We start from the raw sequence: 18,886 nt of genomic DNA, 5'->3' as shown, positions 1-18,886 counted from the left end.
TTATTTGTTAAACCTGGCAGCCCTGTTTATAAGTGGCAGTTCAGAAGCAACAGAGACCATTGGAAACAGTAGGTTTCCTGAGGTTAGCGACCAGTAAGATTATATATATGCCCAAGTCACGGAACTGGAAGGGAATGTGAAGAAACAGACAAAATAAATCAGCTCTACCGAGACGCAAGAGTGGGCGTCATCTGTGGAGCGCGCACATATCCCTGCACGTGCACATAATACCCCGTATGTACACATAATCCCCCGCGCGCGTGCACGCGCTGCCCAGACCCGCCCTGGGGCGCCCTTGAGGCGAGTCCCGGGCCTGCTCAGAAGGACTAACAGACTGCGGCGGCGTTGCAGACGGCGGCGTGATGGTCTGAGCAATGCTCCCCTTGTGGTGTGCCTAGTGAGAAGGTTGATAAAGCAGACGCTCACTTGTGTGTGTTTGAAATTTGCTAAAAAGAAAGTGGACACCACCTATTTGTGGATTGGGCCGATGTAACGAATTTCACGAGAACCTGCTAGTGAAAGATTGCCTGGAGCATTTGTCTGATTTGACAAGGCCATCGAAGAGGAAACCCAAGAAGAAAGAACAGAGATGAATTCGAGTCTAAGAAGGTATTTAATTCAATATCGCTGAAGTTCAAAGGAAGGTGTATAAGTGCATGATTTTTAAATGAAATATGTCTTGTTTACAAACCGAGTCTATTATTGTATCCCTAGGACTATATTAAGGTAAAAAAGAGTAGCAAAATATGATACACGCATACACACACATATATATATCTCTCTCTCTCTGATATCCTTTGTAATGAAAAGCAAAGCTATTTCTTTGATTTCTTTCCTTTACATTTATGTTTTAAAAAGATACCATTTGAAAAATTAGCTGTTTTGAGTGGAGACTTGCTATCAAGCGACACATATTTTCACTGGCAGCTAGCTTGGTTTGCTATACAATCATAACAAATTGCTAATTTATATTGGTAAATATATTTCTGACTTTCCCCAGTCTATTTATCTTTCCCTAGTCAATTTGTCATTCCCGGGTCAATATGTCTTAAGAAGAGAAAGTAAATTTAATTCCGCCATGTATGGTGGGTTCAAGTTTACCAGAATTACTTATTTATCCAGTAGGATTTTTCTAAGTATGCTGTCCATTTATAATTTGCATCTTGAATTAGCCAGTTTTATCGCAGCATAGAGATATTTATTACGTCTAATGGCATGTGGATGCCACTTTACTTTTAGATGTAATTTGAAATTCACTCGAGAAAGCTGTTTCTATAGAATTGTTTTCAAGATGGTCATGTTTTTTTTTTTTTTTAATTCCCAACAAGTGAATGTAATCATTCTTGGGTTATGAGACTCTACTGAATTACCTTTTGAAAAATACATTTGGCAAATATATGGGGCCTACTATCTAAAATAGTTTTGGTGACAAATTAGCTTCTTACCTAGATTTACAGTACTGTTATCTTATAAAATAATCCTTGTAAAATAGGTCGCAGACTGGCTCTGCCTGAATCTTAAGTGGAAATCGCATGTTTCATGGGTTTGTCCTACAACTCTATACTAAAAAAAGTAAAAACAAACAAAAAAATTCTTGGCAAAGAAAAAAATGAACAACTTGGGAGGGCTACAATGCCTCAAGTATGTCTTTTGCTTAGGCCTACCTGACTTGGGTCTTGAGCCCTAATCCTAGTAACTGAGCACCCTTCTTGTTACTGAAAACAGGCCTTGGTCTCTTACCCCCATGCTAGTGACAGTCCTTTTCTCTGTTCTCCCAGACGTCTGATTCTGAACATCTTCCTGGTGACTTCACATCTGACCCTTCCCTCTCCTGGTGATTGATGTTCTAATCCCAACCTTAAGCAGTGGCAATCTTAGAATTTCTGTGTAGGTAGATTGTGCTTGTGGATCTGGGGTTGTTTGGTTATAGGGAAAAAGCAACTTATCTTGAAGCCATGACTGCATTGCAATCACACTCTGTTTTTACTTAAATTGTATATTTATTTGGAGTGGCTGAGGGCAGTTACAGAAATTATTTAAAGGGGGTTCTTTCTAGCCACTCCTTGGCAGAGCTACTGGCTTCAAGGCTGGGACTCCAAAGGAACTGTTTTCTTGTTCTGTTTTGTTTCCGCAGCCTTGTATGTGATTTGCATATACCTATAGCCAATAAATGTGTCTTGGATGATTGATATAACTTCATAAATTCCTGGTCCTAGATTTCTAAAAGCTATGTCTACCCAACCCTTGGAGTCCCCTATTTCTCCTAATTGAAGATCTCTATTCTCAAATGCTTGCTTTGAAAACTACATATTGCTTATCATCATATCCTCCAGTTACTGCGGTCTTTAGTTTACTGAGAGCCAGATGCAATATAATATAATAATGAGATTTGTCATAAAAGAGATCTGGAGCTGAATTTCTTTGTGTTACACTGCTGCTCTGGTCACTTACCATCTCTGCCTATTCTAGATTTTTTGTAAAATGAAGGTAATCATAATATTTATTCTCTCACAGTTGTTAAGACGATTAAGGGAAGAAACTTAAGTACTTGACACACTTGACAATCAGGAAACACTCATAAAAATTGCCCTCATCTGTTATATTGAACATAGATGGACTTTGCCCAACACTCTTCAGCTATGTTGTAGATAAATATAGATCTTCAAACAGCTGAATCATTCATTAAAAAACCCATCTTTTAAGTGCTCCTTTATTCTAGGCCCTCTACTAAGGTGAAATGGGCCAGAGATTTCTTAGAAACAATAATAGGGAATGAAGGATGATTGAAAGAGAAATGGGGATGTTTGCAGGTAGAGCGACATAACTAAAAATGTAGCCTCACAAGTTAAGGAAATTGGAGAATGATTAAAATTTTAGTTCATTCCACTGCTGGAAACTAAAAGGAGAGCTTGGAGATAAGACTGAGGCTAGAAAGGGCATAATTTTAAGAGATTTGTACTAATGCAGACCTGACAGATACATGTCAGTGGTTTTCTAGGTGTCTGTCGAGACTGTCCTTTATTTCCACTGTCCTTTTAGTAGTATGTTGCCATTAAACACTGATGCTATTCTAATTGCATATTTAAATGCTTGAATCCAATCTAGACCCCAAACTCCTGAAAGTGAGGTGAGTAACCATCCTTTTTGCCATAGGCTGAGGGGTTTCCCAGAAAGCAGGACTTTCAGTACTAAAATTGAGAATGTTCCTGGCAAATCAGGATGACATGGTCACCCCATCTTTAAAAACAAGACCAGTCTCTCTCTCTCTAAAATCCTAATTCGGCAAATAAACTCATGACTCTCTCCTGCTACATGAGACACGGTTCCCAGGGGTAAGCCTGGCCCTGGCATCATGGGATTGACAATGTCTTCTTGACCAAAAGGGGGAAACGAAATGTAGCAAAATTAGGTCTTGGAGTCGAGAGACTATTCTGGAGGTTACTCTTCTACAACCCTCATCTAGATATTGCCAAACTCCATGGTATTCCAAGCCCCAACTAACAGTATTCTGGAAAACTCTAAAGAATATTAGGACACTATCTGAGACTCTATAAAAGTCTCACTCACTCAGTTTATTTTTCAGAAACCTAAAACCTCCAGATTGTTCCAATGCCAGATGAGCCCTGAAACCCAGAGTTACCAGTCTCTCCAAGAACATCAACCAGTTGCATCCCCTACCTCATAATGTTGATACTCCTTTTCACATGAAGAAATTAGAATGGTCATTGCCCAAATATCCCTAAAGATTGGGAGAAGGACCAAATGAGAAGGAGTTGTAACAGAGAAGATAGTATTTACCAAATGAGTATGACTACGGAATCATTATGAATTTTATGAATTAGGTTTATGAATTGATATTTCTTTTTAGTCTCCAGTGTCTTGGAGTAGCTGGAAGAAAATAACTGAAATTGTGGAACTGTAACCCATGCCATACTTTGAAATTTATTGTATAACTACTTGTTAAAATGTAGTTTGAAATTTATCACTTTTTTGCATATATATTTCAAAATAATAAATGGCTTTAAAAAAAAAACCCAACATAACCAAGGCCAAGATTGCTGCTTAGTGTTCATAGATACCCAGAATCTCACATGGTTTCTGATGCATTGAAGGGGCTCAATAAATACTTGTGGTAACCCAACAGTTTCAGCAGAACCTTGGGATTTTGTCTGGACAGTTAACTAGAAGAGACCTTGGTGCCTTAAGGCTGAAGAATTAGGGAAATCAGAGCTGTTAGGCTGAGAGTAAAACCAAAAAGAAAAAAGCCAAACCGACTAGATTCTGTCTTTAGTATGCACCTGTAATTTTATGCTCTCAGCCCCTGAGAGTTTTCATGATATAGCAAAATTGTTCCTTGCACTCAGTTAAGGAGAAGCATCACAGTGTAATGAAATCAGAAAAGAGGTTGGAATCAGAATAACTGAACCCTAGCCTCAGCTCTACCACCTTCTAATAATATAAACTTTTAAGTTAGGCCACTTAAACTTTCTCAGCTTTATTGCCCTCATCCAAAGCCTATGTATAATAACTTATAGGAAGCAGCCTCATGTGAAAGCTCTAGTAAAACAGATCCACAAATGGTAAAACATGAGATAAACTCTATTTTAAATGCCAGTTATGCGATAATGAAAACAATATATACTGATTGAAACAATTCAAATCACTTATCACCAAAATGTGATACTGGGAATAATTGAACTACAAAAGTTAGATTTCCAAGTGCACACTTAAAGGAAAATATCTGTACACATCTACCACAAACCTCAAGAAGATTAAATGCCCTAAAATGCCTAAAGTGGCTCTATTGGCCAACATTGTTTATGAATTAGAGTTATTTTTTTTTTCTGGAGTCATGCAAAGTGATTCTTTTAAAAACCAGAAAAGGCATTCACAAATAAGTGAAAAGAACAAAGGGCCATGCTTCTTTCAAATCATGCTGGCTTTAGATACACATTTAATCTCAGTGGCCCAGGTAATTCACTACCTGCCAAATAGAATATCCTAATTATATGTTTCTATCTGAAGCTGAACATAAATGATAAAATTCTTTCCAACACATGTCAGCCAAAGGGATATAAACATATTTAATAGTAAAAGCAATACTACAAAATTGCGTTCAATAATGTTTTGTTCTTTGGAATCTTTCTATTGTGAGCATAGACCGAGTTGGAAGTCCAACGCTCGTGTTTTATTTAAAAGCTACATTCAAATCATTGGTTTACACCAACTATGGGTGATGTCTACTGAGGAGCTGTGTTAACAAGGAAGTCTGAATTCCAGTCCAGCTGGGTGTCCTCATAATAAAAATTGTTCAGAATCATCGTCTGGGCTAAATTTATTTAACAAGAGGGGAATCCGCCTGAACTAATCAGAGAAGCCTTACCCATCTTGTCAGCAAAGAAAATTATTTTGGCTGGAAAAATTAAAAACCTCTCCTTGCAATAACTTATTCTGCCAGAGGCACTAGGCCAGAATCTGGGGCCATCCCACAGATTCTTAGCCTGTGACCAGTTCAGTAGAGGAAGTTGCTGAACTGTGTTTCTCTGCTGAGCCAATTTAATATGAAATTTGATTGAAACCAGTAGGTCTGCAGTGGTATTTATTTATTTTCCGATGCTTCCCTAAATGAGCTTTATAGTATTCAGAGCATGGTGTTAAATTGATTCACCTTTCTCAGGATGAGAATTGTAAGCAATTTGATTAGCTTTTCTCTATTTTCGTCTTCTGACATGTTCTGCTATAACTAAGAAAAATTATAGTCCCTTTTTCATATTTAAAATAATTTGTATTCAATAGTGTTTCGGTGCCTGCAAAGAACATAATCTCTACAGGCTTAAATATCAACATTTGTAACTGTATGGGTATGACAGTATTAAGAACAGTTCGGAAGACAAATTACACTTTCGAATGTTCACGAGACCGAGTTTATCCCCTCAGCTCTTACAATTGAACTTTTGTAAACTAGACACATCCCTCCATGTTCTTTTTCTAGGAAAGCAAGGCGGGAATGTTAAAATAAAATAAAATTAGAATGGCTTTTATATGACTACTAAAGATGATGAGTGAAGGGAGTCTTTTTTTCCCCATGAGAGACATAGCTCTATTGATCGTTCAGTTAAAAGCTACTAAATGAATGAATGAAAAAGATAGAAGCTAAAGTGGGGCTGATATCTTTCTGTCCTGGGGAAATGATTTGCAAATATTTGTTAAAACAAATTTGGGATCCGGTAGTTGCGCCCTCTTTTCCTTCCCCATGCCTTTCCCAGGTGAGTTCACCACTGCTCTCCCCTGGTTTTGCCTGTCGTAGTTTCTGTACAGTTTTCTTCCAGCAGTAGGGCTCTGGCACCATAGCTAACTTCTATGAATTCTGTTTCCTGGCTCTGGGTCTTGCGCCTCATTACTACTATCCACTTTCAAGTGACAGCATGACAGCTGCAACTACCTGCCAGCCACACCAACTCACCTTATTTCCAGTGTCCTGCAGGGACCTCCTGATTTTAATTTTGTTTTAAAATGATTCTTTCCTGTGAGCCTTCTACTTTTAAGGTCCTCTCTGAAATGGCCAATACTCTTCGTGTGCATGGCCCATTCAGTGACAAATATATTAATGGGAAGGGAAGCCTGGGAGCCCTGGGCCTCCGATGAGGGAAGATATAGGATGGGAAGTGATAAGCTGATATTTTAAGGTCTCATGACTGCCTTTGTTGGCTTTTGACCTCCCCAAATCCAAAAATGCCTGGAACATCGTTTATCCTCACTGTTGAATACAAGAATGAATAAATGAATGTCCCTGTTTTGTAAATAATCTAAGACTGACCTTTTCTGTAAGGATGTCCCTGGCCTGCTGACTTCAGTTTTAAGCTGTGAAAGTCTCAGGTGCTGTCACGGTTTTTGAAATATATGATGAATCTGCATCTGTGGCTAGGTCTGTATAATTCACATAAGAATCTCCAGTTTTCTGAGACATAATTGAGAAGCACAGGTTTCTTTCAGAGTATTGAAGGTATGTTTTGTTACATTGACACTGAACCGAAGCATTTTCCTTTGAACTTCATTTTGAGATCACACAGTGTGGTCATTTTGTTGGTTCAATAACTACTTCAAAAAAGCTACTTTAAAATGTTATTGTTAAATTTCAATAATAAAGCTTATTTAGTTTAATAGTTGAGTAATGTAGTATTTTTTCCAGACACATTTTTTCACGTATTTGGTTTATTATTTGGAGCTCAGTTAGATAAAAATATAACATTCAAATGCCTTCTGTTGGCCAAGGTGCCTCTTTTGTATCATGGAAAAAATCAATCTCTCTGTCTCTCTCTCTCTCACACACACGTTCATTCACTAAAACAATATAAATTAAATGTCTGTTATCTGGCAGGTATGGTGAGAGACTGGAATTATAATGATTAAACAGCTATAGTGATTCCTTTTTTCATTATTGACTTTGTGCCAACAAAATATTCTTGGGAGGAATATTTTATATATCAGCTGTTTTTCTGTTACCTAAGTTAAAATAGGTGCAATGGCCATCTATCCTAGATTTGTTTTAACTGTCCTGATTTTCAAATAGTCTGCCGAATTATCTACCTACATTTCAAGCTATGTGTCCTAATTTTGATTTTGGAAAATATGATCCTCTTGGAGATCTATTTATGTTGAAAAAAAAAAAACACTACAGAATTTTTACTTTTTTTCTTCGGTCAGAGTAGATTTATGTTTTATTGGTTTGAAGAAAAGAGCATTTCAAAACTGAATGCTGTTTCGAGTTGGAAGACCATATAGATTTGTGTGGTATGCATGATTTAAGAAGAATTTCATTTTAGCTAAAAATTAACTCACTGAATTTGAAAAATATCCAGCTCTATTTTTGTATCACATATGTAGTACACACACATTTTATATACACAAATCCCCAGGTCACTGTGCCCGACAATATGAATTTAAGACAAGTGAGAAATAAGTATTTCCACATCCTTATTTTAATGCACAATACAGCTATTAAGCACAAAGAGCCTGGTTGGTGTATATAGGGGAATTTGTAAGTAATAATCCAAAATGATGGGAAGATGGGCATGTTTTATTTTAGTAGTAGGGTGTGGCTGAAATTACTAGATGCTGAACAATAATAAATGCCTCTGTTCGGTGAAAATAATCCTTGACCTACAATAGCAGTGACATGCAGTTGTTTTCTTGGTGTTTCCTCCTTTTAGACTTAGGAGTCTTATATTGCTTAAAATGGGTCATCTCATTTCTTCTTTCTTTAGCCTGCACTATTTGTTGCTGCTAATCTCTCCTAGTTCACTAATAATGTTCAAAGGTATATTTCAGCACATCCTCAAAGCATCCTCTTTGGTGCTTACTGCATCTCTAGCTTGTCATGGAATGGTTGCTTGAGCATGTCAGCCATTCTGTGTATGTTTGCCAGGCCCCAATAGGATGCTGTAAATAGGCTTTGCTGTTAGGCTGAGAGACAAGCTGCATTCAAAGACCTAGTTGCTACTTCTGTTGTCTGACTATTTAAACCTAAGCCTGAAGATATTTTTGAGCATCTACCACATGTCCAGTGTTTTGCTAACTGCAGTGGAGAACCTGGTCCTGGAGTGGGGAAGGCAGCTTCAGATGGGAGGGTAGCAAAAAGATGTATAAAGAAGGAGACCTACCCACCTTTAAGAAACTTCTATTCTTATTGAGGGTAACAACCATAAACAAAAATAATTACAAACCGTGTAAGGACAAATATACAGACAGTGATGCTTAGACTGTGCTTATTAAATTTAAGCACTTCATGGTGCAGGATATGCGTCTGAGCAGCTCCAAGTCCCAAACAAAACCTTGTTGAAATTTAATTGTTCGGGATGCCTTCAGGTGACTAAGGCTCATTCATCAGTTACCTGAGTGTAGTTGACTTCGTGTAACTTCCTGCTCCCTTTGAAACAGTAAGTTGTCATTGTTAAACACAGTACTTTGGTAGAAGGGCTCAATGACAACTCCTCATTAGAAAGAAAATTTTGACTGCTGCAAAATGTTAAACATTAGTGGGATCACCATACTTAACTTTTAATCCACAAACAGTTCATGTCACTGCTCCATCCTCTAAATTTAGCCCCTACAATGATTTTAAAGCATCCTTAGATTCTTTAAAAAAAATACCTAAAAATCAGAGTTTGAGATTAGGAAAGATTCACATCTGTGTTTATGTCTATACACTTACCTGATTTTTTGGGAAGATGTCAGCATTATCAGAGATTAAACACCCAGGGAAGGAGAGGGCTTACAATTTCACGTGGGGAGTTAATGCTTAATTGGTACAGTTTCAGTTTGCAGTAATGGAAAAGTTTCAGTGATGGATGGTGGTGATAGTAGCACAACACTGTGAATGCAATTTAACACCACTGAATTCTATATCTGAATGTGGTTAAAAGGGCAAATCTTAGGTCGTATATATGTATATATTTTAAAACAAAATGTTTAAAAACCATAGGACTGTACAACAGTGAACCCAAATGTCAACCACAGACTATAGTTAGTAGTACAATTATAATATTGTCTCATCAATTGTAACAAAAGTACCACACTAATGCAAAATTTTAGTAATGGGGACGTGTATATAGGAACTCTATTTTCTGCATGCTTTTTCTGTCAATCTACAACTTCTCTAATTAAAAAAAGTTCGCATGGATGTGCTGCATGGGATATCTCGGCCAGATCCCTTTCTCTTCTGTGTACATATTGAAGACGCATGTTTTAGTAATTTGCCATTTCTTGAGGATTGGTAATGTTTTCAGTGATTTGACTACATTGAACATTGTTTAGGTTGAAGACTTCGTTGCTGACCCTGGTGCTTTTTTTCTCTTACAACTGACTTTTTCACCACTTTGATGGGCAGAGGTTAAGTGATTTTTCAGAAGTCACATAGCTAATAAATGGCTTCTTGCAAAGGAAAGTTCTGCTCTACAAAAGAATAGCTTAAATCTTATACATCAGATAGAGAGGGGATTAAGTTTGTAAGTCAACTTATTTTATATACTATGCATGATAATGAGAAAGGTATGTTATTAGCATTTCTTCGTTACATCATTAAAAATAGACATGGTTTAATTGATTTTCTTATTATAAAATTATTATCCATAATACCGGCATTTAGAGATGTTTACATTTTGCATGTCTGATCTTAAAGTCCTGTGTTCTGTACACTTGTATGTGATACAAAAGGAATCATACCATATATGCGATTTTGTAACTGGCCTTTGTCCCTCCGCCCTAATAAGGCACAGACATCTTTTAGTGTCATTCTGTCTAACTCTACATCATGATCGCAATGGCTTCATAGTACTCTATTGAATTGATGTGTCTTAATTTACTTAAACAATCCCTTATTGATGGACATTTATTTTTTCCATTCTTTCTCTGAGATGTGTAAGTGTCTATGAGAGGGTATGTGTGATGTGTAGTTGCAAAGACAACCATCTGATTACTTCCTTAGGATAAATTTCTGTCAAGTTTTATAAAGTCACGTTTGCCTTTTGCTTGCTTATTTATATTTATGAATTGCTATTATAAATTCCCAATAGTCTGGAGAATAACAAGATGAGTACAAAGAAGGGGAGTTTCATTTTTCTGATAATCTGCTCTGTACCAGGCATTATAAATACAATATCTCCCTTAATCTTCCTGTTAACCCTGAAACTTGAGTGAAGAGTTTAAGTGACCCTGCCAAAGGCTACATTATAAGTGGCAGGGCCAAAAGTGAATTCCGTTCTGTCTGACCATAGAATATATTTTTAAACGAGATGAAATTCACATCAAATAATTTAAGCATTTTCAAGTGTACAATTCAGTGGCATTTAGCACCCTCACGATGTTGTGCGACCATCAACATTATCTAATTCCGAAATGTTTTCATTGCCCCAAGGGGAACCCCACACCCATTAAGCTTTGTTCCCCATTATCCCTCCCCCAGCCCTTAGCAACCAGTAATCTCCTTTCTGTCTCTATTAATTTACCTGTTTTGGATAGTTCATATAAATAAAATTATACAATACATGACCTTTGTCTTAGCAAGTTTTTGAGGTTCATGTGCCTTATAGCATGCATAAGTACTTCATTTTGTTTTATAACAGAATAATATTCCATCCTACATTTTGTTTATCCATTCATATTTTGATAGATATTTGGGCTGTTTCTACCTTTTGGTTACTGCAAAAAATAAAGCTATGAGCATTCACGTATGAGTATTTGTTTGAATACCAGTTTTCAATTCTTTGGATTTTTACCTAGGAGTGCAATTGTTAGGGCATGTTGACCGTAGAACCTTTGTGGCCTTCGTTCACAAGGGTGTCAGAACTTCAATGGAGTAGAGTGTTTGCTTACTATTTAAAAATGAAAACATTATTTTTAATGTGGTTAAAAGGGCAAATCTTAGGTCATATATATGTATATATTTTTAAAACAAAATTTTAAAAAACCAATGGACTGTACAATAGTGAACCCAAATGTCAACCACGAACTATAGTTAGTAGTACAATTATAATATTGTCTCACCAATTGTAACAAAAGTACCACACTAATGCAAAATTTTAGTAATGGGGACGTGTATATAGGAACTCTATTTTCTGATTTAAAATTGTTGAAAAAATAATTAGCCATTCACTTATTCCTACAAAGTTTGATGTTTACAGCCCGAAACTCTTAATGCTCTGACCATTTTATTCCTGGAATTCAAGACTTTTGCTAAAACTATTACAATTTAGACTTGAAGAAAGCACAAATATACGTTTTAGCTTCTGGCTATTGTTATATGTGATCTGGTTGACCCACCTATTTCAAGGTCGAATGTGCTGTTAGTGGCCTTCTCCAGGGAAACCTCAGATTCTTATAAATTCCTTACTTTATAATTGGGGATGACAAATCATGAATTTTTAAAATCTTGGCATTCAAGACAGCCTTTAAAGGAATCATCTTGATGAGGACATTTTTACATATAATTGCTTAGGAAACTTAACTACTCTCTAGAGACTATGAGTTCATATTGGATTCCTATATAACTTCTGCCTGTGTATTTTGAGACTGAGAAAATAGAAGTCAGGGCAAATTGGAGTGGGCAAGGGAAGTTCCCTACTTATATTCAGTGGAGTACAGCAGTTGACATGGCTTGTCAGGGTAAGTGGGGGCCTCATTATCCCTCAGCAATTTCCACCAGACCAGCTAGCACAGGGAATTACTTTTCTGAAAGCGCAGAATACAATAGAGAGAAAAGAGTTCTTTTAATTCAGGGAGAGCAGGAGGTAGAGAAGATGGAAAAAGAAGTAGAAAGAGGGAATGAGTGTGTGCAATTATTAGTATTTTTGAGGAGGAGGAGAGCTGAGAATCTCCCCAGTTCTGTTTCCTCATTTTATATAGGAAGGGACTGGCTTAGGGCCACCTAGCCCTGGGCTCATACATAGTGGGCTGGACTCTAACTGTGCACTCCTCCATAGCATGTGTGTAAGTTTCCCATAGCTGCTGTAACAATTACGACAACCAAGTGATTCAAAACCACACAAATGCATTGTCTTACAGTCCTAGAAAGTCTAAAATGGCTCTCACTGGCTATAATCAGTGTTGGTAGGGTAACATTTCTTTCTGGAGGTTATAAGAGAGGATCTGTTTCTTTGTTGTTACTGGCTTCTTAGAGGCTACCCTTAGTCCTTGTCTCATGGTTTCCTTCTACCATCTTCAAAGCCAGCAGTTGCATCACTCTGGCCTCTGCTTGGATTGTCACCTCTCCTTCTCTGACTCTGACACTCCTGCCTCCATCTTCCACTTATAAGGATCTTTGTGGGCCCATCCAGGTAATAAAGGGTAATCTCCTATCTCAAGATCAATTAACCACATCTGAAGATTCCCTTTTGCCCTGTAAGGTAATAGGTTCAAGAAATTAGGACAGGGCCATCTTTTGGGGACCCCATTATTCTGTCCACCACAGCATGGCAACTCCTTGTTTAAGGAAAAAATGCAATGAGAAACAAACTATAAACCCCTGTCTTGGGGATTTTTGATGATTTTTTAATGACAAGTTATTTTCACTCATGGAAAAGTGACACCTTATATTTGTTATCCTTACAAAGTACTTTTGCATCTAGTATTTCATTTCATTGCCACCCTTTTCATGGGGCAATTAAGAATCAAGAGGTTAAGGGCATTTTCAGAATATATGGTAGTCCTGGGACATGAATCTCACATATTAAAATATGCATCCTGTCTTTTCAACATTCTATTCTCTGTCTGATGAAGATGTTTTTCATTGCCTTCTCTTTTAATTCCTGATGGCTTTGAAGCGATGGCTCAGATATCATCTCTGGGTTGGTTTGTGGACATTCTTCATCATGTTAAATATTTCTAATCCCTCTTCTACAAAAAAGCACTGCTTTTTCTGGCTTCATGCTGTAACATACTGTAAAATTCCTAATACCTTTTAGTATGTTACAATTCTATCTTTACTTATCTGTTCTAAGCTATATTGAATTTTAACAATTTCTAGCCTACGTTATAGCCTATCTAGAAAAACAAACAAGGAAACTGCTTTCTTTTTCTGTGTAACTGTGAAGTTCCTCGAAGACAAATAATTGATGTAAATGGTCTGTAATATCATATATGTGGTTGTTGACCAGTCTATTTATTTGGAATAATTCTTGAGGATAGGAATCATGTTTTCCTTTCTTCATGATCCTCAGCTATGAGCTGAGTACTTAGATCTCAGTAGGTTTTAATAAATTTGGGATGGTTTTAATTATTGAATACTGACTAAATTTTATCAAGCTTGAAAAAGAACTGAAAGTTTTAAACTTGTGGTTGTAATTTAATTTCTAAATTAATCTCATATTGATAAGCAGACCTACGAACTATGTTATCACTTTTAAATGAGACATTTCATGGATCCCCAAAGGCTCTTCCTTGTATCTAAAATGAGAAGCAAACCAAAACAAAACAAAATAAAATCACAGATAATGGTCGAGTATTTTACTTTGGGAGACTGGGGAATTGATTAGGGTAAAGAAAGCTGTAATTTTAAATATATAACTAATTAACTTTCTATCAATTAAACAATGTACCATTTAACTGGGTAAGGGGTGCAAAGTTAAAAAGAATGTTTGGCTTTTATACATTGTAAGTAGTCAGCAAGAATCAGCTACTGTGATTGGATCAAGAATCTGCCTCTCTTACTTGGTGAAACCCCAGGTGCTGCTTAGCCACAGCACCCATTCTGGTGAGACATACCATCTTCAGCTGTCTTTATCTTTTAACATCTCAGGTAACCCATCAATTCCCCAGATTTTATTTAGTCATTTAGGCTGATAGTTTATAAATCATCAAACACTTATGGGTACACTTATCAAAAGCATGTTCTCTGAGATTTTATAAGTGAAATAATAATCTCCTAAAAATAGTTTTCTTATTTGTGGAGCTAGGCTGAGTTTAAATAACTGAGTGAGCTTGTTTGTGAGCTTCCATGGGGTCAGATTTTAGTTCTATGTAAGAAGAGGAGGGCAAGAAACAACAACCAAAAATTCCCTGCCATATTTCATTGATTCTAAATATACTCTGAAATCAGGATTTGATTTGGTAGTCTTTGGCATGTCATACTTTAATTGGAAACATTTTGTTTTTTTCTCTCTTATCGTTACATAAGAGATAGTGGTGACTCTTATATTCATCGGCAACTTCATTTTTATAGAATCAGGTAGTTTAGGTTTCTCTAACTGGAGTATTTTACATCCAGATTTGCATAATTCTTTAAGAATGATTTCATAGCAGGATTTAGAACTTTCTACTGAAGATTTTCTTTGTGTATGTGCTTGTATTTCTGAAGTGTGATTATTTGCAAATAAAAGTATAAGACACAAATGAACCTGCTCATGTGACATAGTTTGATGAATGTATTTGACAAAGTTGAGTGGATTCAGTGGGATCTTGCCACTGATAGTAGTGGGAATTTCTCTTTTATATTTTCCATTTTCATTGCTGCACTTCAATTATCTTATGCCAATTGATATTTGTACTGAATTGACCGAATTAACTGGTCCTACACGATCTGAAAGTTCTCTGGGATCAGGGAGTGTGCATGCCTTCCTGGCTGTTGTTTTGTCTCTATATCAACCTGGCCTGCCTGGGTCAGACATCCTCTGTAAATCTGTAATACGTTGAGTTGAATAAAACAAAACCCATCCTCATGAGTTGAAGTTTTTATTCTGAAAGTGTATCGAAGATATATAAAACAAGCAGCTCTTCTCTCCTCACCCTTTCCAATTTTCTCCCTTGAGATTTCTCTGCAAGACTGAATTGAAAATATTAGTGGCCATTCCTGATTGCCACACCAAGGATAAAATGTGAATGCTTGGAAAGGAAAATGCGTATGGATGTTTGGGCAACTGCAGAACCTTCCTCCATGTTCCAGATAACACCTATATACTCCCTCACTTTTCAGGCAACAGCATCAAAATTAATGCTATTTACCAGTGTAGAAAATGATCAGAATTATTTTTAATTTTTAATAAACAGTTCAGTAGCCTTGGGAAATTGGGTGTATTTATTTGTCATTTTTAAAATGCAATTATATCACTTAGCTAATGAAAATGGAGTTATTCATTTTACGTATTCAGGCATGCTTTTGATTCTGAGGATTTTCTCTGCATGTTTACTACTCGCTCCCCCTACCTTTTATGTTCTGTAGCAATGGAATGGCCTTGCAATGGACTTTAAAAGAGATTCTGGACAAAGCAGGATTAATTAATGAATAATATATGGCTTACTTTGGTTTATAATTTGCATTTATAATCGCAGAATTTGGAAAAGCCTGAAAAGAGTAGAACAGCTATTCATAGTCATATTCTATAATCCCACATTCAAAAATAATAAAATCATTTTCTTTGAAAGGATTTTTAGAGCTTATACAGAAACAGTTTTACTTGTGGAGTTTTAAAGGTATTTATTAGTATTCCTTTTTAGGTTTTAAAGCAATGAGTTTCAAAATGTCTTTATCATGAGATACCGAGATCAAAAATTATTCTTCATTTAAATCAACATCTAATATCTCTCCTTTTCACTATACTCATTCTTCTAGTAGCTATGAATATCATACACCATTTTATTTTTCTTCTCAGGACCATACTCCAATACCATCCTTGTTCTATGTGTATTTAGAGAAATGATATCAGTAGCAGTACTAAAACTTTTTTAGGTAACCAGATCCGCTTAAATTCCAAATTTAGTTCACGTCAAAGGAAATCTAAACTGTTTCTGGATTTGTGCTTCAAGTTCCCTTATTCACTTAAAAAGCTGAGATTTTATTGTACTTTTACTTCATATATTATGCCAATTGATATTTGGACTGAATTGACCAAATTAACTGGTTCCACGTGGCCTGAAAGTTCTCTGGGGTCAGGGTATGTGCATGCCTTGCTCACTGTAGTTTTTGTCACTGGAAATTAAGCATGGCCTCATAAACTTAATGTTTTCTTTTGCCAGCACAGAGTACTTGGACAAACTAGGGCGACAGCTCTCCACGGCAGGGACTACCCTTTGTTTGCAGAATATGTATCATGTACGAGCACATATTTATAGAACTTTGTCATTACATTTTATGAGGTGTGTTTTCATTTTATTCTCATCACAATTCTGTAAGTTAGGTGTTATTATTATTGATTTTTGAAAAACAGGGAAATGGAGCATAGAGGGGTTCTGCAGCTTGTCAAAAATGTTCATATTTATACATTATCAATACTTTAGCCCACGTTTTAAAATTTTAAAACCGCTGCCATTTCCCCCCATATTATGATGCTTATTTGGTTGGTGCTTAGACTTGTGACTATTAACCAAATATAATCTCTACAGAATGAATGATAATGGACATTATCCAAGTAACAATAACATTGCACAGCCATTTTGAAAGCAGTGAGAATTTTGGAATTTTAGAGGAGGTGTCTACAATATCAGGCTTTAGAAAAATCACATCTATAAATTCCTGATAGTCTTGTCCAAATTGAGAGAGATAGTTAAAGACATTAAGTCAAATAATGAATTGTTTTCTTAGGCATGCTCCATTTTAAAATTAAAATAGCATTGTATATTTGTCAGGATGAAGAAGAAAACAGGAACCTTTAATTATGACCATGCCTTATATGATAACAGGAGACCAATTGTCTCACATTTACATTGACTTGGTGAGTGATATCTTTGAAAAATATTAATAGGATGACAAGAATAAGTAGTAACAGAGAAATGAGAAAGGATGCGCCACCCTTATTAATTTAGTATCGCACCGTAAAAGTTATTTAAAATTATTTTTGCTATTGTTATTTTACCCCCTGCATGAGAACCCAAAGGTCCTTTAAAATAAATAAGAAAAATATTTCTGAAAATAAGACTTTTTACTTGTGGATACTCCTTTGCCACTGCTCTGAGATGTGAGGGCCTTAATAACAATGTTTTTCAAACCCTGTGGCAAACTGAATTATGTACCCCAGCTTAGACATGTTCTTAATCTTAACGCACATTCCCATGGGTGTGAACTCATTGTGAAGAGGGAACCACGAAGATGTTACTTTTAGTTAAAGTGTGGCCCTGTTGAATGAAGTTGGGTCTTAATCAGAACTACTGGAGTCCTTTATAAGCAGAAGAAATTCAGACAGAGGAAAACGGAAGGCTACAGGAGAGATGTTAGTGGGGTGGGGAGGTGGGGCTCCAGAAGCTGGAGTTGGCAGGAACCGTGAAGAGAGAGGACAGAACATGGTCACGTGCGGGGAAAGCCCAGGTACCGAAACATCGCCGGCAAGCCAGAATGCTACCGACCCAAGTTGGATTTGGACTTGTGGTCTCTAAAACTGTGAGCCAGGAAATTCCCATTGTCTAAGCGAACGTTTTGTGTGGCATTTGTTGTAGCAGCCTTACTATTTACAACAAGCCCAAAAGGGAATTTCTACCTTCTGGTTCTAGGTAGCATACTCACTTCTGAAATATGCCACCTTGTTTGCAGAGCTGAATTAAACTCTATGACTATTCCCTTTTGATAATCTGACAAAACTATCCCATCTTTGAGAATGAGCATCTGTAATGCGGAATATCCACAGTTTTATATGAAACACTTTGCTAACATACTAGACTTGGGTAGAGTCCTGACTCAGTTACCTGCTGCCTTCCTGAACTTAGACAACTACTAGCCAAGCCTCTGTTTCTGTGTAAAATGGGAATTATAATATCTACCACTTAAGCCTGTTGAAAGAATTTGAGCTAAAATGTATAATGCACCTAGCCCTGATTTAGCACATTTGAGATATCTGATAAAAAATAGTTGCTATTATTATTATTAAGAAATTATGTTTTCCTTGCCACCTTTAAATACAAATTTACAGAGAGGCACACCAGAAATAGAATCTATACGTGCAGTCTGCATCTTTCATTTGAATAGTGGCTTCCGTTTTGTATGGTTTTTGTGTGCAAAAAAAAGGAGAATTCTTTGAATAAGAAATTATCTGAAATTGTAGGGATTAACTATTTCATTTGCAACTAACAGACTGCTACTTAGCTCAGAGGAAATTATCCTTCCTTACTGGAAGACTGTTCTTAGAAAATAGTGAGAGCATTTGCAATAGATAACCCACTATGGTCTGGGCATTGCATTAGGCACACTGGGCATATAAAAGTGGAAAGACGAATTATGCTTTTATAGAGTTACAGATTGTCCCCCCCCCCCACCCCAACATTATCAGTGCAGTCTGTTTTCCAAAACATGATATTGGTGAATGAAAGATGTGTTTTGTCTGGACAAGACCATTCTACCTGAGAGAACCACGTTTTATCATGGCGTAAGCATACTGAACTCTAAATAATAATCTTGTAATCTGCAACTGTT

The 18,886-nt window shown here is 36.6% G+C and overlaps 1 protein-coding gene across 1 annotated transcript in view; it reads left to right on the top strand.

The window, feature by feature from the left end:
• The first annotated feature begins 312 nt into the window (after nt 1-312).
• The window catches only part of LOC143670130 (interleukin-1 receptor accessory protein-like 1), a 992,918-nt gene continuing 974,344 nt past the window's right edge, over nt 313-18,886 (top strand). The window contains exon 1 of the mRNA XM_077144759.1: nt 313-609. The gene's annotated coding sequence lies outside the window, so the exon portion shown is untranslated. The remainder of the gene's footprint in view (nt 610-18,886) is intronic.

This window comes from Tamandua tetradactyla, chromosome X, assembly GCF_023851605.1.
Source record: "Tamandua tetradactyla isolate mTamTet1 chromosome X, mTamTet1.pri, whole genome shotgun sequence".
NCBI classification, from domain to species: domain Eukaryota; kingdom Metazoa; phylum Chordata; class Mammalia; order Pilosa; family Myrmecophagidae; genus Tamandua; species Tamandua tetradactyla.
Note: the sequence above shows the minus strand (reverse complement) of the source record. Positions and strands in the feature narration are given on the sequence as shown.